This window comes from Castor canadensis, chromosome 4 (assembly GCF_047511655.1).
Source record: "Castor canadensis chromosome 4, mCasCan1.hap1v2, whole genome shotgun sequence".
NCBI lineage: Eukaryota > Metazoa > Chordata > Mammalia > Rodentia > Castoridae > Castor > Castor canadensis.
In genome coordinates, this window is record NC_133389.1 from 13397113 (window position 1) to 13422887 (window position 25775).

Here is a 25775-nt window from a genome sequence, read left to right on the forward strand (position 1 = left end):
TTCAATGAGACCAATGACAAGAGAAATGGTCCATGCTGGATTGATATTAAGACTCACCTCTTTTCAATTCTTTTTTCAGGAGTCTCAGAGGAGGGAAAGGCTCAGACATGCTCCCTTAATTTTGTTTCCTGACAATTAACTCCCAGAATAACACCAAATAATTACAACCATAACATTGCAGAGAAAGTTAGAGAAGCAGTAAATGTTGCTAAGCTGTAAACTTTGACAAACAAGCCCCTATAAATGGTGTAAGGCTGACTTGTATGCAGCTGGTAACATACCCTGCATTGATGCTCAGAAAATTTGGGAATCAAGACAGTCATTATACTGAAGGAAAAGCCTAAATGCCTGAAGTATGACACTGTGTTTTGAGAGTAGAGGGCAGGAGAAATAATCACAAAAAAGGTTAATTAAGAGGAAAGTCAGCAAAAACTCGAGTAAAATTTCCATGTATTTACCTGTGTATCTATTTCTCCATTCCTTTTGTTTTCTTTCAAGGAGAGAGAAAGAAGAAAGGAATAATTATCCTCCTTTGTTCTCTTTAAGGGTACACAACAGAATGGTACTGAGTTATGGCATGTGTGCCAAGGTATAATGTGAAATATTTGTCTTTCCAAACTAATGGCTGAGTGTCTCTTGGTCTCCAGTGGCCCTCAGACTCCCTCACTCATCATCAATTAGGGAGCCTACCCCAGCCACACCAGGGCATGTAGTCTGTATTTTTATTGTTGAGACTCTAAACTTGTTAAACACTTAACTTTAGCCTTGCTCCACTCCCTTTGCACTATTACTCTTTCTGTCTTTAGTACACATTCCTTCCTTCACTCAAGATTTTCCCACCTCAGTAAAACTGACCTCATTTCAAGTAACGTTGGGTATTAAACTCCACAGACATCCAGCTCTATTGCCAAGCCCTTTTTTAGTATTTGCCTATTATCACATTACATTTCATTCTGTAAGACCATGGAGAAAGCAATTAAATGACTAAACTTGAGATAATAGTTTAAAGAATTAAAAAATTACTTCCAGAATTTTAATGTAATTACCCCTTCTGTTTTGACAGCTATTCTACCTTAACCCAAAGTATTAAACAATATCGGGATCTGCAGGGTGGCCATAGAGAAACCCTGGAAAAGAGCTATTTTTCATAGGGACTTTTGTCTCTTTGGAGGAATAGCAAAATTATTCCACTTAAAAGCCTTCTTACCAAAACCCTATTCTGTTTAATTTATCTTCTATTAAAGATGGTGTCTTTCTATATCTTCAGTTTAAAATATTAGGCTTAATACTGTCATAATAGTCTGGGTTCAGGTAATTAACAAAATATTCCCTAGAAATGCAGACTTCTCATGATTGGGCAGCCAGCAATTTCATATATATAATTAATATATTATATAATATATATTAAAAATAAAATAAGAGAAATTTTATAAAGTCATTCCCTGATTAGAGAATAATAATATCTGAATTTCACTTGGCAAATCTAATACACATATGTAGGTGTGTTTTCATTGACTTCTGATCACTGAATAAAAAAAAGCATATATCTGATTATTCAGATTCCTGGTCTGTCATTCAAAAAAAGTTACACTTTAAAATATTAGAAGTAGCAGTGCAATAACTCATAAAAAATTTAATCAGTTGAATAATTCAACAATTAGGTAACAAGCAAAAATAAATTTAGGATTTGCCCTAGCATAATCAAAAAAATCCTCGGTGATTTTTTTTACTATAAATAAAGCTTTTGGAAAATGTATATATAGGTACAAAAAGGTAAAATGTATTTCCAGAATCATTTAAATGATGAATTGTATTTGAAATTAAAAGTGTAACTCTTATGGAGATGTAAAGTAAATCATTACTTGTATGCAGATATCTGTATTCTTTAGAATGCAGTCTAGTTTTACATATGGCAATGTGCTCAATTTAGTCCTTTCGTTTCTTTTTAAATGAGTGTTAAGTTATTCATAGTAAAAATGATTATTATATGTATTAGTACATGTAATACATACCTTTGCCATAAATGATATGCCTTTGAGAAGTCAAATTTAGAACACGAGGCAAATATTCAGAAAATCCACTTTTGTCATATACTTAGTAAAAATATGTAGATTTGAGAATACAATATTGTACTTTTCCAGGCTAAATAGTGTCATTAATTATCACCAGCACCTCTTCAAAGAGGATGTAAATTAATTCAGCATTTACCTAAATTTCACAACATAATTCTTAATCCAATTGTTCCCTGTATGTGTCCCTAAGAATGTCAGCAGATAATAAAGACATTGGTTATGAAAAAGTACCAAATGTACTAATTTTGGATTTTATTGTGATGTGAATTCAGGTGGGAATGATTCTTTGGATGAATTGCCACAAAAATTCTGGAAATAAAAAGACAAGGAAAACCTGAGCTGTTAAGTCACAGTAAGGCAGTTAGTTTCCCTTACTTTCTTCTAATTCCATAGTTTGATTTAGTTGTGAGTAAGTTGTTGTAACTTCATGGTACAATAACTTGTACCATGAAATGGTCACAAAGAAATACTAAAAATGCCAATCTAATCCTGAGAATAATTTTAAAATAATTACAGAGTTCTATCTTCAATGAAATTTACATAAAAACTCAGTTTATCACCTCAATATTTCTTGGAATTTGCATTTTCCATTCTGAATGTGATGTGTGAATATATATGAACATTTTCTGAACACATCTAATTTATGTAAGATGTCCCAACTTAATTCTCTATGTAAATGCACTGGTAGTTATACAGATATATTTATACATACATTTATATATGGTAGTTATACAGATATATTTATACATACATATGCATATAAACACATGCTTGTATACACACAAGAACAAACACACCTCAAGTACTCAGCAGTTACTTTAAATTAAATTTCTTATCTAACCTAGTCAATACCCTTTTTCATATCTCCTAAGTCCCTGAGATGACTCTTTTTTAGGGGAATTAATTCATTCCATCATGCTTCTTTTTTCCTAATTCATTTACTTATAACAATCTTTTCTCATTTTCAGGGAGAGTTAGAGGAAGAATAAATTCAATTTCTGTTATTTTACCCATTAGGTACTGTCTCTTAATTATTTGTGACTCTCTCTAACCTAAGTATAGATTGTACTCCCTTATTATTCACAGTACAAATAAATCTCATCCCTCTAGTTATTTTCTACCACATTGAACTGGTTCCTCTTAGATTCTTGCATTGATAGGGGCTAGTTCAAGACCATTTCTCCAGAGGGTGAGAACCTTTAAGGTAATATCCAGCCTGTCTGGACCTCTTGCCTCTGCTAAAGGAGTCACGATAACTCTCTTAGTAAGAACTAGCCTCTTTAATCCATGGAAAGTAGTCAAGGGAAACAAAAGTGATTACTGTTCACTTGAAAGTAGACCATGATTTAACAGAGAGGAATCATGAGGGAATATCAAGTGCTTCACATTAGAACCCTTCTATCTTTCAGGCCTCAAAGCGCCCATATTAAGGATCTGAAGCATGCACTGGATTCTTTACACCAGACCCTCCTGTACTCACAACCTTTACAACCTCACAACCACTGAATGGCTTATGTTCATTGGGTATTCTCATTTTTCCCCATTCCTTATTTATATAGTTCATCATAAAAAGATTTAGACTCATCAAATTGAACTCCTACTCTGCTTCCTCCTTCTTCATTTGACCATAATTCACAAAATTCCTTCACCATATGTACTTTTGGATCTTCCTCATGGACAATTAGCATCAAACCTTTCCACATCCTCAGCCTTGTCGATGAGCATTTACTTCACCTTACTATTCTAACCCCAGTCTCCCTCTAGGACACAGCATCCCTTGCAACCGTTGGTTATAACTATTTTTATTCCCACTGGAAAGTTCTTCCAAATGATGCTCCTTGATCCTCATTGCTACTTCCTGATTATTTTCTTTTCTTCTTCCCCCAAACTCCCATTGGAAAATTCTCATATCATTGCACAATTTACAACAATTCACTGCTATTAGGTTTTGGTTTCTCAGTTATGAAGATTCAAATACTCCTCCACAATTAATACGTGATTGTATTTTATTGCAACTTTACAGAACACTTAAAATGCTAGCTTTTGGTGATTCTAAGCACAAGAAGATAATGGTTCCAAGTCTCCTCCATATCCTTGGTGATCTTTCCTTTACTTTACCTCTATACTCACTCCCATGGTTGTAGTAAAAAAACTGTTTCTCCATTTCGAATAACTGGGACCCTGTAAGAAATATTTTGTGAAGTCTGGACAGGTGTTTCTTATCATAACTGGCTCAGAGAGTTAGGGCTCCAACTGGTTGCTACTGGCATCTATTGAGTTGAGGGCAAAGATGCTGCTGAATAGCCCACATTGCACAGACTACACCCTTCACACACACATACGTAGACACACAAACACGCGTACACTTACACACACTTTCCAGCTCATGTTCATAGGCTCTCCAAACCTAATATTTTTTAACTTCACATGGGCCTAAACTTATAGAATCAGCTTACCTTTCTTCTGTATTCTATACCCTTGATGTCTATTTCTTACACCATGGAAAATAAACTCCAAGTACAAACATTGAGTTCAGGCGCTATATATATGCTTACCTCCTTTGCTTGATAATGACTTCATGAACTGCTCTGAAAAAGTATTCTCTGACAAATCCATAAATATAACATTTTATCTTTTCTGGTACTATGCACAATTACCTGTGTAGCCGCACATGACTAGAAGAAAACACATACCCTTTTTTACTGGTCTCACTTGAATTCATAAATCTGAATCGTAAAAATAACCAAGAATTGCATCATGTCTCCTTGTCCATTCATTCTCTCATTCTCATGAATAAACATTTCACCCTTTCTTTCTCTGCTATCCACCTCTTTAGTCTCAGAATATAATGGAGTATTTGCTACTTTTCTTTAAAACGAAGAACCCATCAGAAATCTAACAGCACCCTGCTCACAAGTAGCACACATATATTCACTGCAAACAAGATGCCCATCTTCCTATCTAAGGTTGAGCTCCTAATTGTGAACTATACATTTACTATGGGCCAATCAATAATCACTCAAAATCCACTATACTCTTGACCTCTTTTTTTTTTCTTTTGGTGGTTTTGGTGCTTGAACTCAGGACCTTGTGCTTGCTAGGCAGGTGCCACTATACTCTTTTTTACTATGATATTCAAATTCTCTGTCATGTCATTCTCATATGCATGTATAAAATTTGTCATCTCTCTCATAAAATAGTCTCTTTCAGCATTTCTTCTCTTTTCCACCTGTTCTCTCCAGTATTTGGAGCTTCTCTGTGTGCCATTTCACTTTTACTTTCTTTTCAACGTCTGTCTTCCACTACTCCATTAGTATTGCTGTTCACAAATCACCACTAAACTAAGCAAGCATTCTATTGGTTAGTTGAATGGCCAACTCTCAGTTCTTATTGTATTTGACCAATAAAAAATATTAGACTCAATTGATCAACATCTCCTTCTGACAAAACACTGCCCTTGCTTGACTACATGAGCACTGCACTGTATTTTCTCCTATTTACTGGTCAACTATTTTTCAGTGCCTTTTAGTTTCCTCTTTTTGCTGTGTAAACAGATAACAAAAACCACAAAGTTCTAGCCACTGGTCCTTCTCTTCTCAATCAGTAGCCATTCCTTTTGTAACAGGCTGTATGTTTTTTCACCGTTTATCTCTTCAGACTGTTTTCCATACTATTTTCCTCTCCATGGACATACATTACTTTTAGTTAGGTTGTAGCTGCATGACTATTTCAGGTCAATGAACCTAGGAAAATTGATTTAAAATATTTCCAGGGCATTCATTATAAACATCCAGCAAGATTTTATATCCCTTTCTTTCCTTGTGCTAGTGAAGACCTTGTGATCCAAGATGGGTAAAATTTCAGGATAGAGAAGACAGTTTTGTGGACCATTTTGTGGAGTGTGATTCAAGCAAGACATAAACCTTTGTTATACTTAGCCTCTAGCAGAACATCCAAATTTTGGGGGGATTGAGCTATAACCAATAATTTCAAAGTATGTTTGATTGCAAGCCCCATAGCATCAATTACGTCCCTAGAGGATATGACATTTGTCAATGGAACATGAATGGGACTAGTTCAGGATCTAGCACAAGGTGTCCCCAAGAACTATGGGTAATTCTTTGCAGTGCCCACGTTCATTCTAACACCCATGAAGAAGGTGAAATCCTTCCGTGAACCCACGGCCAAAATATCGAAGTCAGACCCAGAGAAGCTGGCCACCATTCGTATGACAGACAGTCCTGAGGACTTGAGGTGCGAGTTCCACAAGGTGGTAACAGACTGCACCTCCGAGGTCACCGATGAGCCATGCCACTGAAGTGTCTCCAACCTAGTGGCCATCCACGCCGCGGTCACTGGCCTGGACACCGCCTGCTACAAGCTGCTGGTGGCCAATGCAGTGATCGAGAAGTCTGCTCCAATTAGAAGTGAAATTGAAAGACTCAAAAGGCACAGGGACCACTTAGAGAAGGTTTTACTAGTAGGATCTGTCAAAGCCAAAGAAATAGCATACCCCGTGTTCTAGGACATGAAGAAACTGGTGGGGATTCTGAAAAACGTGTAATCTACTGCTGGAAAGGGTTTTTGTTTGTTTTGTTTTTTGGGTTTTTGTTTGTTTTTGTTTTTGTCTTGGAGTCTGTGCACACAGATAAAGGCAGCTTTCCTCCAAGAAGTATTACAGTAGGAGAATATGTAATTTGGTAGAGAAGTGAGTATTGGCCTCATTTGATGAATAATGATTCACAGCATTTAAATAGAGCAGTGTTCCAAATTCTGTCCACAAAAAGCTGCAGCCAGAAGAAAAAAATTTAAGAAGGTGTAACTGTCTTTTAAAAAAAAGAAAATTGCTTTGAACTACATTAACTGTTTATTCTTTCCATCTACTCAAAATAGGTTCAAATGCATTAAGAAATGGGTGTTTTTATTTAATTTAATTTAAAACTAATGTTGCACTTGTCATTCCATGTAGCTCTTAGGTATCTTCTATTTACATAAACTCATAGAAACTACTTTAATTCTCTATAGAGTCCTTTCTAATAAAAATATAAAATTTTATTTCTCTTTATTTTTTGTTCATCAACCTAAAACATTCATATTTCATGTTTGAACAACATCAATTTCTTTGTACTAGAGCTAATTGCTGGATGATAATAGTGTTAATGTGCTCTTAACTCTGGATTTTTCTTCTAAATTGAATTCTAGGTGTGTAAGAACATTTAACTTACAGATACAAATGAGGAATATAAATATACATATATATTCTTAACTCTTAGAAGGATGAAGAAAATAGAAAATTTTAACAAAATAACTTTGGAAAATACATGGAGATTAAAAACATTTTAAAATTAAAAGATATAGCTAAATGTGTCTTTTTGGATTGTTTCAAACATGCTTCTTAGCAAAATAGTCACTGCACATTGCCCTTGGCCTAATTAGTCTTCTCCTTTTATAGGATTTATCCTTATTTTAGAAATCAGTTAGCATTGTATATCCATAATAAACTTTGGTTTTTAAAATTTGTTTTTACAATAGTAAAATAAGCATATTAAAATATCAAATAATTTTGAGTCTTTACGTAAGCTTTGCAGTATCTTTTCCAACCTTAATTACTACTACTAAAGAGTAATTACTTTTAATTTTTAAGTTCTTCTGACATTTACCATTATGAATTTTCATTCTTTCTGTGCCATTAAGATAGTAGTTATTGAATCCCTACTGTGGCAAGTGAGATCTTAACTCTCATATCAGTTCTCCTATTGTATATCCAGGCACATACACACATGCACACTTTGGCATGTATACGTAGAATATCCTTCCAGCTTTCTGAATTTGCTACTAAAATTCTTTTCAGGAGGTATTCAATATTTATATTAACCATGCAAGTATTGTTCAACAATGAGAATGGGATGATCTGAATCAGCCGCTAGAATTTCTTCTTCATTTAAATTAGCAGTTGAAAAATTAGAGATAAGGGCAAAATAGTTTCTGTTGGGTATTGAGGGGGTGGGGGAGAGAGGGATGGGGTGGGGTGGGTGGTAAGGGAGAGGGTGAGGGTGGAGGGGGAATGACCCAAGCCTTGTATGCACATATGAATAATAAAACAATAAAAAAAGAAAAAAGAAATAAATTGGCAGTTGACCCTTAGCTTGCTCAAATTTCTATGTACTTGCCACAAAGTGGTTCCTAATGATTGCACGAATGTTTAGTCAGTACATAAACATACTTCATAATCTATCAAAGTTATCTATTGTCAGTCACGTTCTCTGATGATGTCACTATCTTTCTACTTCAATCTGACCTGCCAGTTCCATCAAGCCAGCAGCATAGATGTTCATCCTGAAATCTCTACTCAGTCATCCTAAGGAATGTCTTTCACCATGAGAATAAGATTTCTTTTTTCTTCAACAGAAACAACTAAACAGCAGGAATGGACTCAACTCCCACATCAAAAGACACCATTTGGCAAACTGGATTAAAATGGAAGACCCAACAATGTGTTGTTTACATGAAACCCACTTTATTGACAGAAACAAACTGTCTTAGAGTGAAAGGGTAGAAGATTTACCAAGCCAATGGCCCATCAAAATAGACAGGAGTAACAATACTTAGATAAAGTGAACTTCAAACCTAAATTAGAAGAGACTAAAAAGGTCACTTCATACTAATAAAAGGAGCAATACATCAAGAGGTAATAACAATTATTAACTTACATATGCCATGTCAGTGCATACACTAAATGGACATAAAAACACAGATAGACACCAACACAGTGGTTGTGGGAGACTTTAATACTCCTCTATCACCAAGACAAAAAATTCAACAAAGAAATGCTAAAATTGTTTCATCTCTTCCCTATCCCTCTCATGCATGGCCTCCCCTTAGTGTGACCAGTGTCCTACAATATTGCTGTATTTGTTTTAAGTCTATATTCTACAAATGAGAGAGATCATGCAGCTTTTTGGCCTTGTGATCCTGTTTAACTTTCTCCAATTCTATCTATTTACCTATGAATGACAAAATTTCATTCTTCCTTGTGGCCAGGAGGAAAGAGGTGGTGGGGAAAAGAGGTAGGAGGATGAATATGGTGCAAAAAATGTGTACACATGTATGTAAATCCAAAAATGATACTCATTGAAACTGTTCCAGGAATCAGGGGTTGGGGAGAAAGCAGAGCAATGAAAGGTCAATTCAAGTATTGCATATTTGATACATTGTCAGAACATTTGTAAAAGCCGAAATGTATCCCCACCTAGCACAACAATAAAGGAAAATAAAATAAATGGACAAAATAGAAGGAAAAAAAGAAATTCTAGAATTGAATGACCCCATTGAATGACATCATAGAGCTAATGAACCTGACAGACATTTACAGAGTATACCATCATGCAACAGCACAATGTACATTCTTCTCAGCAGCCCATGGAACTTTCTCCAAAATAGACCATATCTTAAGTCACAAAGCAAGCCTCAGCAAATATAAGAAAACTGAAATAACCTACTGCATACTGTCTGACCACAGTGCAATAAAACTAGAACTCAATAACAAAAGGTGTGGCAGAAAATACTCAAACACTTGGGGGACTGAAAAACACACTGTTCAATGATCAATGGGTCATGGAAGAAATAAGGGAGGAAATCAAAAAAGTTCCTAGAATTTAATGAAAATGAAAACACAACCTATCAAAACATATGGGACACAGCAAAATCAGTCCTCAAAGCAAAGCTCATAGCCATGAATGCATATATTAAAAACACAGAAAGATCTCAAATAAATGCCCTAATGCCCCTAATGCTACATCTCAAACCCCTAGAAAAGCAAGTAAAGTTAAACCCAAAACAAGCAGAAGGAGAGAAATAATAAAAATAAGGGCTGACATCAATGAAATAGAGACCAAGAAAACCATACAGAGAATCAATTAAACAAAAAGCCAATTCTTTGAAAAAATAAACAAGACTGAAAAACCCCTGAAAAATCTGGGAAAAGACCCAAATTAATCAAATCAGAAACAAAACTGGGGCGATAACAACAAACACCAATGAAATCTAGGGAATCATCAGGGACTACATTCTTGTATAGAGAGCAACTACCTCTTCAACAAATGTTGCTGCAGAAAACTGAAACAAGATCCATGTCTTTCATCCTGTACAAGTATTAACCTGACATGGATTAAGGACCTTAATATAAAACCTGAAACCTTGAAGCTTGTACAGGAAAGAGCAGGGAATATACTAGAAGCAATAAGGATGGGCAATGACTGATTAACTAGAACTCAAATGGCTCAGCAACCAAGAGAGAGGATTGACAAATAAGACTACATGAAAATAAAAAGCTTCTGCACAACAACAAAAAAAATGGTTTCTAAATTGAAGAGACTGTCCACAAAATAGTAGAAAATATTTACCAGCTGTACATCAGACAAGGGACTGATAACCACAATATACAGGGAGTTCAAAAAAATAAACTCCCCAAAAATCAATGACCCAATGGAGAAATGGGCAAATGAACTGAACAGATCTTTTAAAAGAAAGAAGTCTAAATGACTAAAAACACATGAAAGAATTTCTCACCATCCCTGGCCTTAAAGAAAATACAAATCAAAACCACATTAAGACTCTACCTCACTTCTGTTAGGATAGCTACCATTAAGAACACAAACAACTTCAAATGTTGGCAAGGATGTGGGGAAAAATACACTGTTGGTGGGAAAATAAATTAGTACAACTGCTATGGAAAACAGTATGGAGGATCCTCAAAAACTAAAAATAGAATAACATATGATCCAGCAATTCCACTCTTAGGGATACAGCTGAAGGAATGTGAGTCAGGCTACAAGAATGGGACCTGCACACCCGTGTTTATGCAGCACTATTCACAATACCTAAGCTATGGAAACAGCCAAGATGCCTCACTACTGATGAATCAATTAAGAAAATGCAGTATTTGTATACAACAGAATTTTGCTCAGTCACAAAGAAGAATGAAATTTTGTCATTTGAAGGTAAATGGGTGAAACTGGAGAACATTGTCTTCAGTGAAGTTAGCAGGTTCAGAAGGCTAAAAGCTGCATGTTTCCTCTCATATGTGGAATATAGACCTGACACAAATGCAGCAATATTATGAAAAACTAGTCACACTAAAGGGAATCACGTATGAGAAGAGTGGGGTAAAAGAAGGAAATTAAAAAGATGAATATGATTAATAAGCTCTCTATAGTAGAATGAATACAGAATTCTTAAACCAGTTGAGCTACCATAAGAAAGGGACTAAAGTAGAATGAAGAAAAATAGAAGAGATTAACCAATTGGGGTTATAGCACATATATACAGGGAAGTATCACAAGGAAACTTCCTGTGTAGCTAAGTTTATTCAAACAATCAAAAATGTCATTTTTTTTTCTTTTTTCTCTCTTCTACAAAATTGGAGAACAGGAAGGCAGAACAGGTACTGGGATGGGGGAGGTGGTGGGAAAAGGTGGTCAGAGCTTTAATACAGTGCAAAAAGTGTGCACACATGTATGCACAATGGAAAAACAATACCCATTGAAACTATTCCAGGAATCGGGAAAACAGAGGGAATAAAGGAAAGTTGTGGAAACAAAAAATGTTGGCTAGGTATGGGAAAAAGGAGCCCTCATACACTGCTGGTGGGAATGTGTGCTAATACAATCACTATGGAGAACAATATGGAGGCTTCTTAAAAACTAAATATAGATCTGCCATATGTTATGGCAACAACACTCCTAGAGATACAGCCAAAGGAATGTGAGTCAGGCACCTACACACCCATGTTTACTGCAGCACTATTCATAATAGCTAAGCTATGGAAACAGCCAAGATGCCTACTACTGATGAATGGATTCAGAGAATGTGGTATTTTACACAATTGAATTTTACTCGCCCACAAGAATGAAATTTTGTCATGTGCAGGTAAATGGATGAAACTGGAGAACATCATCTTAAGTGAAGTTACTCAGGCTCAGAAAGCCGAATGCTGCATGTTCTCCCTCATCTGTAGATTGTAGACCTAAAACAAATGCACCAATATTATGGGTCATGGGTCACACTAAGGGAAGGCCACACGTGGGAGGGATAGGGCAAGGGAAGGAAACCAAAAACTTGAGTGTGGTTGATGTGTCCACTCTACAGGAATGAATATAGAAATCTTAAGCTGGGCATGACCACCATGGGAAATGGACTAAGGACGAGTGAATAGGACTGGAAGAAATGAACCAATTGGGGTTGCAATACACATATACATGGAAACAACACAAGGAATCTCCCTGCTTGGCTCTCTTTATCTCAAACTAGCAAAAACAGTCATGTTTCTCTTTTTATCTTTTATGTTTTTTCTTCTACAAAATCTGAGAACAGGGGAGTGGAACAGGTTCTGTGGAGGGATGGAGAGGTGGTTGGAACCAGTGGGAGGGGAGAGGTGGTAGAGAAATGGTAGGAGGATGAATATGGTGCAAATAATGTATGCACATGAACTTAAATGCAAAAATTATACCTGCTGAAATTGTTGCAGGAATCGGGATGGGAGGGGGATGAAAGAAGACAGTGGAGGAGGTGAATTAAAGAAGGATATATTTGATACATTTTATGAACATTTGCAAATTCTACAATGTACCCCCACCCAGAACAATAAAAATAGATTCCTTGTTTCTTGTCTTTCTTTTTCTTTCTCCATATCATTTAGTTTTTAATTATTCTCTTTCATCATTGTGATCCCACAGAAAAAAACATAAAAAGGTTAAACTTTTCAGGCAATGTGTATCTAAAATGTCTTTAGCATATCCTCATGCTTTATTCATATTTTATTTGAGTATATCTTTTTATGATGTAAACCACACTCTTGAGAAATAAATTGCCATTCTGGTTTTTTATAATAGTTGTTTTCCTTCCTATTGAATTTTAGTCTTATCTGTGTTTCTTTCTCAAATTAGTGAAGTTTATACATAATATGATCAATCTTACTACAGATGAACATAGAGTGTTTATTCTGTTTTTGTGTTTCGTGTTTCATAAATATGATTTAAGTCAATTAAATCAGTGTTTTTCAAGTAATGACGATTTTAATAGAATCTTTCACACAATAGTTTTCTGTCCTTCCCTAAAGTCTTCTATGAACGAATAATAGCTATTTTCTGTCAATTGGAAAATTCCAGTACTTACAAGAATTCTTAATCAAAATGAGGGATAGCAATACTTGAAATGTCTTTGTTGTATCATTCAGTTGAATGCATACAAAACAGTTTCTGTGCCACAAAAGAAGTGCAGTACTTATACTACATTAAATTAACATTTACTGTAAGTTGATAATAAGAGAATTTAACTCACCAGAAAACAATTAGAGTGGGATATGCTTTCCCAAATAACTCTAATTATCTAAAATAGTTTTTAAAAGGCTAAAGCAAACATGAGTGCCTGCCATCATGGTCATACTTATTCACAATGTCTACAAGAATATGAAATAATTTGTTAACTATCTTCCTGAATTTAAAATACTAAATGTCCATGACATTTTTTCTCTTTTTAAACAGTGTTATTGCAGAATAATTATATATCATAAAGTTTACTTATTTTATGTGCATGGTTTGGTGGCTCCTAGGAATATACAGTATCATACATCCACCACTAGCATCAAGTTTTAGATGAATCCATCACCCTAACAATTCTTGGCACACCTTTGTAGTCAATAACTGTCTCCATCCAGAATAAACAATATGAAATTAGTCTTGCAGCTAAAATGAACATCTGATACAAGTTGTTTGAGAATGAATATTCTGTCTCCTCAAAATTCATATTGAAACCATAATTTCCAAAAGGATGGAATTTGGAAGTGTAGCTTTGGGGAGACAACCAGGTTCAGATGCAGTCATGAGGGAAGAGGACACCATAAAGGTATCAGTGATCAATGTTCATACAAGAAGAGCAACAAAGAAAAGAAACCCAAAAGTTTCTCTCTCCCTCTCTCCTTCTCTCTCTCTTTCTCTCTCTGTTCTCTCTCTCTCTCTCTGTCTGTCTGAGTATGTGAAGTGTACTTTCTTCAAGGCAGAAAAAGAACCAGAAACAAAATCTACAGGCCTCAGTCAAAGGACTTCTTTGCCACTATTGAAGAGAAATAAATCCTTTCTTTGAGCAACCCAATCAATGGTATATGGTTTTTGCATCCCAAAATAATTGGGATGCTGCTCTGACAGCTCTGTAGCTACACACCTCATCTGTCAAGTCAGGTTGGAGTTGCTGGGATGGAGGGTTGGCTTAGTCTCTACCACAAACTTGAGTGCAGCTGTCTTTCCACAGCAGATGTTTTAGACTGCAGGATCAGCCCTGTCAGCAGTCATTTATTCACTAGGAAGACATAGGCCAAAACTTACCATCACCCTACTCAACATTCTCTCATGCAGCCAATATTCTGCATGCACAAAATAGCTAGTAATATGTATGAGTTTGTAAGGATTCTGGTGTATGCAAATTTACAGACCTAGTACCACGGTTTCATTTCAAATATTCACTAAAAACTTCACTTCACTGGATCTTCTTGGTCAAATCATCTGTTTAGTTTAATTTTCAAGTACTACATATATTTGTATAAATGTCATGGTTATTAACATCAATTTTTGAATAAAGGTATTTTTCCATTTGGGAAAAATGTAAATAATTTAATTACTGATACAAAGATTAAGGGTTTTTAATAACCTTTTTAATGTTTTAGGGTTTTGAAGAATGTCTATTACCTGTGTCCCAAAATTTAGCATTATGTTTCTATCTTTTCAACCATAGATATTCTGTGTTGACTACATTTGAATAGAATCATTTATAACTTTTTTTTTCTGTTGGCCCTGAGGTTTGAAATCAGGGCTTTGTGTGAGGTGAGCCATACTTCTTGCCCTTTGTACCCTGGTTAATTTGGAGAGAGGGTCTATCTTTTTGTCCAGGTAAGTCTGGACCATGGTCCCCCTATTTTAAGCTTCTAGTGGTAGCTGGAATGACAGGCACACACAACCATGCCCAGCTTTTTTCCACTGAGATGGGGTCTCCCAAACTTTTTGCCTTGGCTGCCCAAAAACCATAGCCTTCCCGATCTCAGTCCTACCAAGCTAAAATTATAGGTGTGAACAGCCAGTGCCCAGCTTACTTATAACTTTGTAAGATGAAAATTAGAGGACACAAGATGGTGACCAGAAGACAGCCACAGACCTTCTGACTTCCGTGATCCAGGGACTTTGATAAGAAGCTGGAGACACACTTGATTGAGGTAAAACACCAAGGAGAGCTGAAACATCAGCACTCTGAACCCCTAGGTTCTGGGAGGCTTCTCCACACCACCATATACTAAAAGAATAGCAGGTGCTGCACACTAAGCCCCACCCCATAGGCCCACAGAGCCACTGCTCTGCACTCTGTGGGATCTCCATTCTCCAGCCCTGCTCCTTTGTCCTACCAGGGCTGTGCTACCCCAAACTCCCACCCCTCAGACCCACATAATTTCCATGGGATGAGCCCTTAAGGCTGGGGATCCACAGACACTTATGATCTCTGCCAGGCCATGCCCCCTCCCAGGCCTGCACAGCCCTGCACAATCTTTGCTTTGCTGTGCCATGCCACCACGGCCAGCTGCACCAGAGATACAAACACACATGATCTCTGTTCTGCTGGGCCACACCCCCAAGGCCTGAACAGCCCTGCACAATATTCACTCCTCAAGCCTGTGCCCCAAAGCCTGTCAAGTTGGGGATCCACAGACACTCAGGGTCTCCACTACACCAGCCTGTGCCCTCAGGTATGGCAAGCCCATGCTCCAAAGGCCTGCTACTTCACCTCAGCTAAATTCCTCTACCTGTAGGCCTGTGAGACCCCACCCACTGGCCACTTGCCACAGGAAGGCTCCAAACCTACCTAAGAGACACACACAGACAGGTCTGGATGCTAAAGAACTAGCATCAGAACGCTAAAGAACTAGCATCAGAACAACTAAGACTGCAATTCTACTGTTCTAGAACTGGTGATTTTTTTTTCCCTTCTTTAAGGGATTTGTTGCCCGGTTTGCTGTTTGATCGTCCACCATCTCTAACATTTTTTTTCTCTTTTCCACACTACTCTATTCCTTTTATCTTTCCATCTCTATCTCTTTTTTATCCTTCTCTCTTGGTTTTGTTAGTATTAATATTGTTACCCAGCTATTACTAAATTATACATAGTCCAGGGGTAGAAACATTACCTAAGGGAAGTATGGGATGAAGAAAAAGGGAAGGAATCCATTCTTCCCCCAAAAATAAAGTACTACAGGATTTAGAGCAAAATGAAAAAAACAGATACCTAGATCCAGACTCCAGCAAAACAAAGATAAACTATACCAAGGAACCCAACAAAGCCCACAAGAACATTCTGAAAGAAGAAATCCTAAAAGTCATTAACGAGAATTTCATAGAGATGTTACTAGACATGGTCAACCAAAACGTACAGGAGGCATTCAAGAAATTCCAAGAGGACAAAAATAAAGAATATGAGAAAACAAAAAAAAACAAATTAATGAAATCATAGAAGTGCTAAATAAACACCAAACTGAGACAACCTAAACAGTGAGAAAAATGAATTAAGATCAAAAATTGGCAATATTAAAGAGGAGGTCACCCATGATATGGAAAACCTCAGAAAAAATAATGAAATAGAAATACAAAACAAAATGGAAGGCCATTCCAGCAGAGTAGACCAAACAGAAGACAGAATCTCAGAACTTGAAGATGAAATGGCAATTAAAAGAAAAACTGAAGAACTAAGAGTTAAACAACTCAAGACCTGTGAAAAGAAAATGCAAGAACTCACTGACTCCATCAAAAGACCAAACCTGAGAATCATGGGTATTGAAGAAGGAGAAGAGGTGCAAGCAAAAGGAATGCATAATATATTCAACAAAATAATAACAGAAAATTTGCCAAACCTAGAGAAAACTATGCCCATTCAGGTACAAGAAGCTTCTAGAACACCAAACAGATCTGACCAAAATAGAACTACCCCACAACACATTATTATTAAAACAACAATACAGAGACTAGAGAAAGAATATTGAAGGCTGTAAGAGAGCAAAATCAAATAACATACAAAGGCAAACCCATTAAAATCACAGCAGACTTCTCAACAAAAACATTAAAAGCAAGAAGAGCATGGGGTGAGTTCTTCCAAGCACTGAATGAAAATAACTTCAATCTTAGAATACTCTACCTAACAAAAGTATCATTCAAAATAGAAGGAACAATGAAAGTCTTCCATGATAAGCAGAAACTAAAACAATATGTGATCACAAAGCCACCACTACAAAAGATTCTGCAAGGGATTTTGAACACAGATAATGAAAGCAAACAAAACCATGAAAGGGAAGGCAAAACCAAAAAACAGGAGAAGAAAAGGCAAGAAAGCAAAGAGTAACATTGATTCAGCTACACATAATCAAACCCTTAATCAACAAAGACAACTACATGACAGGGATCACCACGTATTCATCAATACTAACACTGAATATTAATGGACTAAATTCTCCCACCAAAAGACACTGATTGGCAAACTGGATTAAAAATGAAGATCCAACACTCTGCTGCCTACAGGAGGCCCACCTCATCTACAGAAATAAGCACTGGCTGAGAGTGAAAGGCTGGAAGAAGATTGATTAAACGAGATAAAGAAGGACACTCCATACTAATAAAAGGGAAAATGCACCAAAAGGAAATAACAATTATCAACCTATATGCACCCAATGTCAATGCACCCAACTTCATCAAACATAATCTGAAGGACCTAAAAACATATATAAACTCCAACACAGTGATAGTGGGAGACCTTAATACCCCCATCACCAATAGACAGGTCATCCAAACAAAAAATCAATAAAGAAATCCTAGAACTAAATCACACCATAGATCAAATGGACCTAGCTGATGTCTACAGAATATTTCATCCAACTTCTGCACAATATACACTCTTCTCAGCAGAACAAGGAAACTTTTCCAAAATTGATCATATCTTAGGGCACAAAGCAAGACTCAGCAAATATAAGAAAACAGAAATAATCACATGCATTCTGTCTGACCACAATGCATTAAAACTAGAAATCATCAACAAGAACAGCAGTAAAAACACACAAACAATTGGAAGCTGAACAACACATTACTCAACAACGAATGGGTCTCTGATGAAATAAAAGAGGAAATTAAAAGGTTCCTGGAAGTTAATGAAAAATGAAAACATGACCTACCAGAACCTAAGCGACACAGCAAAGGCAGCCCTAAGAGAAAAGTTTATAGCCATGAGGTCATATACAAAAAGGACAGAAAGATCTCAAATCAATGACCTAACACTACAGCTGAAACTCCTAGAAAAACAAAAACAAACAAATCCCAAAACAAGCAGAAGGAAAGGAATAATTAAGATTAGGACTGAAATTGCAAAATAGAAACAAAAACAATACAAAGAATCAATGAAACAAAAAGCTGGTTCTCTGAAAAAATAAATAAGATTGACAGATGCCTGGCAAACCTGACTAAAATGAGGAGATTAAAAAACCCAAATCAGTAAAATCAGAAATTCAAAAGGAGAGTTAACAACAAACAGCACGGAAATCCAGGAAATCATCAGAGACTACATTGAGAGCCTATATGCTAATAAATTTGAAAATCTTGAAGAAATGGACAGATTTTTAGAAACTCACAACCAAACTGAATCAAGAGGACATTAATCACTTAGAATAGATCACTTAGAATAGGTCACTTAGAATAGATCTATAACACAAAAAGAAATTGAAACTGCCATCAAGAGCCTCCCAAAAAAGAAAAGTCCAGGACCTGATGGTTCACTGCTGAATTCTATCAGACATTTAAAGAAGACCTAATACCAACTTTCCTTAAACTGTTCCACAAAATAGAAAGGGAAGGAACACTACTTAACTCATTTTATGAAGCCAATATTACTCTCATCCCCAAACCAGACAATGACACCACCAAAAAGGAGAACTACAGGCCAATTTCCCTAATGAACACCAATGCAAAAATCTTCAATAAAATAATGGCAAACTGAATCCAACAACACATCAGAAAAATCATATATCATGACAAAGTTGGCTTCATCCCAGGGATGCAGAGGTGGTTCAACAGACACAAATCTATAAATGTAATACAGTACATCAATAGAAGCAAAGACAAAAAACACTTGATCATCTCAATAGATGCAGAAAAAGCCTTCAACAAGATCCAACACCACTTCATGATAAGAGCTCTAAGAAAACTAGGAATAGAAGGAATGTACCTCAACATTGTAAAGGCTATATATGACAAACCTATAGCCAACATAATACTTAGTGGTGAAAAACTGAAACCATTCCCCCTAAAATCAGGAATGAGACAAGGGTGCCCACTCTCTCCACTCCTATTCAATATAGTACTGGAATTCCTAGCCAGAGCAATTAAGCAAGAAGAAGAAATAAAGGGAATATAAATAGGTAAAGAAACTGTCAAAATATCCTTATTTGCAGAGGATATGATCTTATACTTTAAAGACCAAAAAAACTCTACCCCAAAACTCTTAGACACCATAAACAGCTACAGTAAGGTGGCAGGATACAAAATCAACCTACAAAAAACATTAGCTTTTCTATATACCAACAATGAAGAAACTGAGAAAGAATACATGGATACAATTCCATTCACAATAGCCTCAAAAAAAATCAAATACCTAGGAGTAAATTTTAAAAAGGATGTGAATAACCTCTACATGGAAAATAACAAATTCTTGAAGAAAGAGATCAAGGAAGACAACAGAAGATGGAAAGATCCCCCATGCTCCTGGGTCAGAGGAATCAACATAGAAGAATGGCTATACTACCAAAAGCAATCTACATGTTTAATGCAATTCCCATCAAAATCCCAATGACTTTCATCACAGAGACTGAGAAATCTACCATAAAATTCATTTGGAAACACAAGAGACCGTGAATAGCTAAGGCAATGCTCAGCAAAAAGGACAATGCTGGAGGTATCACAATACCCAACTTCAAACCATATTACAAGGCAATAGCAATAAAAACAACATGGTACTGGCACAAAAACAGACATGAAGACCAGTGGAACAGGATAGAAGATCCAGATATGAATCCACACAACTATACCTACCTCTTTTCGACAAAGGTGCCAAAAATATACAATGGAGAAAAGACAGACTCTTCAACAAATGTTGCTGGGAAAAGTGGTTACCCATCTGCAAGAAACTGAAACTAGATCCATGTTTATCACCCTGTACTAGTATCAACTCAAAATGGATCAAGGACCTAAATATCAGACCTGAAACTCTGAAGTTACTACAGGAAGGAGCAGGCAACACTCTGGAACAAATAGGTATAGGCAAAGACTTCAACCCCAGTTGCCCAGCAACTAAGAGAAAGGATGAATAAATGGGACTTCATAAAATTAAAAAGCTTCTGCACAACAAAAGAAATGGTCTCTAAACTGAAAAGACCACCCACAGAGTGGGAGAAAATATTTGCCAGCTATACATCAGAGAAGGGACTGATAATCAGAATTTACAGGGAACTTAAGAAACTAAACTCTCCTAAAATCAATGAACCAATTAAGAAATGGGCAACTGAACTAAACAGAACTTTTTCAAAAGAAGAAATTCAAATGGCCAAAAAACACATGAAAAAATGCTCACCATTTCTGGCCATAAAGGAAATGCAAGTCAAAACCACACTAAGATTCCACCTCATCCCTGCTAGAATAACCATCATCCAAAACACCACCAACAAGTGTTGGCAAGGATGTGGGAAAAAAGGAACCCTAATCCATTGCTGGTAATGCAAGCTGGTTCAACCACTCTGGAAAAAAATTTGGAGACTTCTTAAAAGTCTAAACATAGACCTGCCGTATGATCCAGCAATCCCACTCCTGGGGATATACCCAAAGGAATGCAACACGGGTTACTCCAGAGGCACCTGCACACCCATGTTTATTGCAGCACTATCCACAATAGCCAAGTTATGGAAATAACCAGGATGCCCCACTACTGATGAATGCATCAAGAAAATGTGGTACTTGTACACAATGGAATTTTACTCAGCCATGAAGAAAAATGAAATCTTACCATTTACAAGCAAATGGATGGAACTAGAGAACATCATTCTGAGTGAGGTCAGCCAGGCTCTGAAGACCAAAAATCGTATGTTCTCCCTCATATGCAGACTTTAGATCTAGGGCAAATGCAGCAATGTGGTTGGACTTGGATCACAATTAAAGGGGAGAGCACATACGGGAGATATTGTAATAGATAGAAAACCCAAAACATGAAAGTATTTGATGTTCCCACTCCAGAGGAACTAATACAGAAACCTTAAAATAGCAGGTTTTCGTGAGCAGGGGATCAGGAACCAATGTAAAGATCAGTTAGAGTTGAATCAACATGGGTTGTAAAACATGGGTACATGAAAGTAATAGTAGTAATCTTTCTGTATAGCTACCCTTAAGTCAACTAGCAAAAACTCTTTATCTTTCTTATTATGCTTATGTCTTTTCTTTAACAAAATCAGTGAGAAGGGCAGAACAGGACCTGCCTGAAACTGGGAAGGGGGGAAGGTAAGGGAGGGGGCAGGGTGGAGAAATGACCCAAACAATGTATGTTCATGTGAATAAATGAACAAATAAATGAATAAATAAAGATAAAAATCAATCACCACAAAATTTGAGTTTTTAAAATTATGATAAGTTCTACTGTCTGAAGAATACAGATCATAACAGTAAAATGCATTGCTAACCACTGCTCTAATTTCTCGACCATTGGGCAATTTTCAGCCATTTTTTAGTTTTTACAGTGTTATCTTCTAGATATCTAGATATGAGATGTCAATATACTGACATTATAACAAAGTATAAGCAAACAAACTGAACCTAGAATTTCTCCATAGTTTCATCTGATTTTTATTAGCATAAATTCATTGTACAGAGGAGTTTCTTTGCGATATTTCCATACATGCATATAATGAACCTTGCTCAAGTTCACCCCTCTGTTACTTTTTCTTAATCCTTTTTGACAATTTTTAGTGGGTTTTACTATGCTGTTTTTCATACATCCATATAGAGAACTTTGGTTATATTCAGCCCCATCACCCTGTCCTTTCCCCATTACCACTCCCAATGGTCCTCTTCCAAATAGTCCTCCTTCTACAACCAGGTCGTATTATCATTATTTTAAAGTAGAGAATGAACAAGAAGTTCTGAAATGTGCAGATGATTATTTTTCACTTTAATGTTAAATATATCCTGTACTAATAAAAGTCAACTTAAGACTGAGAATGCAGTGCTTCCACCTAAAGTTTAAACATCAATATCATTTTTTATAGTCACATTTTCTCAAAATTCTCAAAACATAATTTCCTTCTTTTAACTATTTCTCCATTTTCTTCTCTACTTACCAAATAAGAAAACAGATTCACAAAGTTTAAAATTAAATTATGCCTAGAGTCTGTGTTTTCTTAAGCCTGGATCATACTTTCTTATACCTTGGTGGCTTATAATGACCCTATAAGAAGAATTCCTTCAAATCAGGCCATCTCTCCAGGCTCAGTTTGTCACTTTATTACCAAGTTCACTCTATCCCTTACAAATTACATGGCTACTTGAAAAGGAGCCTAAATTGGGAAAGTAATTTCCATGTATTTCAAAATAGCTATTTAGCAGAAGTTCAAAAATTAATGAGTCAAAACCTTAATGAGTTAGATTTTTTTTAATCTTAAGATTTCTGATTCTTAGGTAAATGCTTTTAGTTATATTAATTTGAAATTCCTCTACTTATATTGAAGAAAAATTTTTTACCTAATTAGTACTTCATTTATTTGAAATCCTGTCTAAAAACTTTTGTTCAATTTCATTAATTTGGGAGATACAAGACGAAGACTAGAGTTTTTAGTAATTTTGAGAGCCTAACTTATCTTACATTTTGTTTAAATGTTGACAATTCATTATTTGCTTTATTTTATGTCTATTATTTATACAAGATGATGGTTTTCATTATTATCTTTCATTCTTTAATCATATTCACCTTCCCCCATTATTCTCTAATTTCCACCTTCTTTCCTCTCTCTGATTACTTCTTGATGGCTGAATATACTCCCTGTATGTCAATATTACATTGAAAATTCATTATGTGATCAAGCACTCAACATTAGCTGATAGAACCAGCAAGAAATAGCAGAAGTAAACTGATATTAAGTTACTCAGCTATATATACAAATAATTTTAGATGGAACAGTAATAACATAGACAAAATAAGCCTGTAGTCAAATACAGATAGATTTGTTCTGAAAATTTCTTTTATAAAATTTGTGATAAGGTGGGGGGAAGAAATGGCCCAAACAATGTACCAACATATGAATAAATAAAAATTTTTTTTAAATGTAAAAAAAAATTGTGATAAAATTGGTATTGTTATATTTACCTCAGCCAACAAAAATTCATTTTTACATCTGTTTGGGTTAGGAATAGCTACTAGAAAGTTGTGGTTTCATAATAGTATTTTAAAAGTAAATAAACTTTATTTATTTGCATAATAAAGGAACATCAATCAGTGAAAACACTGTGATTATAATTCCTATGAATAGTTTATTTGAAGAAAGAAATTTTCTAAATATTTAATACATATCAATTACAACTGTGCTGTGAAATATGAGCAATCAGGTATGTATTACATGAGTGTTGCATTTTCTATTTAAATACAAAATCAACTGTTTATAAATATTGGTGCCATGTCTACAAAGCTGAACAAGAATTATACATATCCCCTATTACTGTAAGACTGGATATTTGTGTCCTCTCTAATTTTATATGTTGAAACTTGTTCTCTTAATACAAAGGTATTTGGAGCCGGGGGCTCTGAGAGGTTTTGGACTATTAATGGAGTTAGTGTCCTAGTAAAAGAGACTCTTGAGCCCTCGCTTGTCTTTCTACCATGTGAGGACACATCCAGAAGTTGCTGTCTGTGATCCAGAAAGTGAGCCCTTACCAAGTACCAACCTGGCCAATCCCCTGACCCTGGCCTCCTCAGCTTCTACAACTGTGAGAAATACTTTTGTATTACGTATAAGCAACTTAGCAAGTAGTATTCTTGTTAGAGGAGCACAAATGGTCTCAAACACTTATATATTGGGAAGATAGCTACTGAACTCTAATTTTTTTCTTTATTGTTGTGCTGGGTGGGAGTACTTTATGGCATTTATAAATTTTCTTATAATGTATCAAATATATTATACTTAAATTTGTTTGGCCGGTGGGCAACCACTCCATGGTGATCAGCGACTCTGCACTCGATTTTCCACTCCACCCCTTCCTTCCTTTCATGATTACCATGTCAAACTCCAGTGCACAGAGATTACAGCACATGGCGATTAGAGGCTTCATGGTTACCATGGCAACTCCCACTGGCGGGCAATGGGTCCTGACCTATCCTACAGATCCTTATTACCCTAAGTTCCTCCCCACCAAGTCTCAACCTATCCTGATGTCCCATAATACCTTAAGCTCTTGACTTCACCCAAGCTATAAAAACTGGGCTTCCATTTCTCGGGCGTGACTTCTCCGGCCCTGCTCTTTGGGACAGTGAACCTTGCCCGAGAGCGTGCTCTCAATAAAGCTTGCTTTAAGCCTGTTTGCATTACTATTTGGCTCCAATTTGACCTTTCCATCCACGTCGACTTAACATTTGGTGCCGAAACCCGGGAGGAAGTGAGCCTCACCCGACTCCAGGCAGTTGGGGCCCTGGGCCAGGCCCTCCTCTCCGGATCCACACTCTGGCTCCGGCTTGGGTGAGTCTCCTCCCCCGTTTTGTTCCTCCTCAGGCCCCTGTCCTAGTCATGGCCGTGCCAGGATCAGCCTCTCTGTTTCTCCTCACACCTGGGCATTTGGAGAGACATCTCCCCTGTCCAAGCTGCCTCCTCCAAACTGGGTCTCCTCTTTTAGTGAGGGATGCTTCTCTAAAAGTTGAGACTCTCTGACAATTCAGGAATGGGGTCCTCCCAATCCAAGCCAGACTCAAGGACTCCTTTGTCCTGTCTCCTCTCAAATTTCCAAAATTTGGGACTCTCTCCAGACTTCTGCCGCAAACGGCTCATTTTCTATTGTACCACTGCATGGCCACAATATACTTTAAACAACAATTCAAAATGGCCTCCACAGGGCACTTTCGACTTTAATATCCACACTGATCTTGATAATTTTTGTCGCCAAACCCACAAATGGTCTGAAGTCCCATATGTACAGGCCTTTTGGGAGCTGCGGTCTCATCCCTCTCTTTGCCTCCAATGTTCCCCTTCCCAGATCCTTCTTGCTCAGACACCCAATCCATCTGGGTCCCCTCCCCCATACCCCAACCCTTCTCCTTTATCTGAATCCACTGAATTCCTCACCCCTACCCCCCACCAACCACAACCACCCTCATCGTCACATCCGGCTTCCCTCCCTCTCCCCCACCCACAGAACCTTCCCCACCCAAGCAGCCATCTCCTTTGGCCTTGCCTCCCACACCCCCTGCTCCACCTATTCCCTGCCCTCCTACATCCCCAATAGCCTCCCACACTCACTCACACCACCCTTCCCCACCCCCTCTCCTTTGTCCTCTCTGAGAGATGGCTGGAGTGGAAGGACTGGTCCGAGTCCATGTTCCTTTCTCCCTCCA

The 25775-nt window shown here is 36.8% G+C and overlaps 1 pseudogene; it reads left to right on the forward strand.

Annotated features, from left to right (window-relative positions):
* Positions 1-6138: 6138 nt before the first annotated feature.
* LOC141422432 (tryptophan--tRNA ligase, mitochondrial pseudogene) lies at positions 6139-6636 on the forward strand (annotated as a pseudogene).
* The last annotated feature ends 19139 nt before the right edge of the window (positions 6637-25775 follow it).